Consider the following 2170-nt stretch of genomic DNA (forward strand, 5'->3'; position numbering starts at 1 on the left):
CAACCCCATAGAGCTAAACTCGCAAACAAATTTATTTCGTGTTAAAAGAAAAAGAAACAAAATAAAATTATATTTCTAAATATGTGCTATTTTGCTATGTAACAAAGTTAATATTGTTATGTGCATAGATTAATATTGTTATATCAATTTTGCTATATAATTTTATTTAAAACTAGCTTTATAGTGAGCAATAAATTTGCTTAAATATGGGTATTTGTATTTTTCTATTGTATCTATTTGTAATGTATTTTTTTGTACTTTTCAATTATAAAACTGCGTTTGTTATATCTATCAGTGTGATTTTAGTTTCTCTGTGCCAGAGAGTTCATGAATTGCAAAAATATCTTAAGTTTCGTGTTTCGTGTATTTAGACCCTTGGGATTGCTGAAGACTTTGGAAAATGTCGTCTTTAATCTTTTGTGAACAAATGTTTGAAGATCTTTTTAGCAAAGTTTGAATACATAAGTATGATATGTGTCGTCTAGGATGGAGGTTGCAACTTTTGCAAAAAGTTTTTCTGGCAAGGAAACTATATCTTTAACATCGTGTCAATACGACTCCGGAATACAAAACCAGCACAGGTAAGTAAGTAAGTAAGTAAGTATTGGTTTTTTTACTAATTCATTCTTTATATAGATAAATAATAACTTAAGAGCAGAATTTGGTCTTTTTCTTCTCAAATAGATAAAGGGGGGAAGATTTCAGGTTGTGTGTATACGGGGATGGAACAGAGTTTGTGCGTACACCGATTTCAATTTTATTTATTTATTTATTTATAATTCATGTCTATGAGGTTGTCGTCTATTGTTTGTTTTGATCAAATAGACAGTGGTTGACTCATTAAATTCTTCAATTTTCTCATTAATGTTAACCTTTTGTTCTCGATTGACTTCTAATTTAGCAATTAATCTTTATCTGTCAGAGGTGCATCTTTGCTGGGAAACATTGTGATTGATGAACCTGGTATTACCAGGGACGTTTGTACGGTTGATCTTATTGGGGTAATTATGAATTTATGGTAGTTGATTCATCTCATCTCCAGGGAACTAGCTATATCAACAACAATAAGCATGGAGGGGATTCATCTCATCTCCAGGGAAGCTGTTGTTGCTAGGATACCATCTTTGGTTGAAAGACAAGCTACTGTTGTGGAAGAGTCTTCTGTCATCATATTTGTTATTGATGGTCAGGTATGATTTTTCACTGTAGTTATTAAGAAGCTTATTGTTGTGCAATTTCTAGGTTCTCATTCTTTGACAAATTTTAAAAGAAACTGAAACTAACCTACAGTTTATTATGTTGTGAATTTTATGGAACTTTGTATGTTATGTTACATCACAAGTCCTATTCCTTATTGGCAGTCTATAATTAAGCCGCCTATGTTGAAATAGGGGATTGGCTACGCAAGAACTATTCTCCCAAGTATATTGTTCTTGCTGTTAGCAAATGTGAATCTCCTAGCAAAGGTACCTTACAAGCAAAGAATTAATCCTCACAAGTAAATTGATATTGTTCAACACTATCACATATCAAGAAGCTATAGAGATTTATGAAGGGATAGCACAACATCAATGAACAATAACTAGCTTAAATATGGAGTAAAAGGGCACCTTCTTAATGTTGGTATTTGCTAGCTATGCAAGGCTGATTTTGCTGCAATCAACAAAGCATTAGAGCGATCCAGGTGTGCTTGAGATTTTCTTTTCTTTTAATCTGCAGATCTACTCTTTGTCTGGTAATGATGCTAAAGACATGCTTCGTTTCTTCATTTCTAGGATCTACATCCAACATTTTCTGGAACACGTGAGTACATATTGCTAGCGGTATGTGATGGATCTCTCTAGCATTTTTTCTTTCTTTTTTGTTTACGCCCCAGTAAATGTCTAGATGTGTCAAATTTTGTTGTTTACTTTGTATGGAAATTCAGTTAGTTTCAGCATATGTTTTCTTCCATTTCAACATATTTTCATTTCAGCATAATGGTGTGTATATTCTTCTTACTTTTTCAGCAACAGCTGAAATGAAAACAGGTGAAAGAGCATGACTTAAAATACACAAGGAGGCAGAACAAAGAGTACATGTGAAAGAATTAGTAATTTTTTTTTACCCCCCTCGATTTCCTTTTTTCCATTCTCTAACATACATAGCAACAAATAAATGTCTTAGCATA

This window comes from Salvia miltiorrhiza, chromosome 1 (assembly GCF_028751815.1).
Source record: "Salvia miltiorrhiza cultivar Shanhuang (shh) chromosome 1, IMPLAD_Smil_shh, whole genome shotgun sequence".
Taxonomy (NCBI): Eukaryota; Viridiplantae; Streptophyta; class Magnoliopsida; order Lamiales; family Lamiaceae; genus Salvia; species Salvia miltiorrhiza.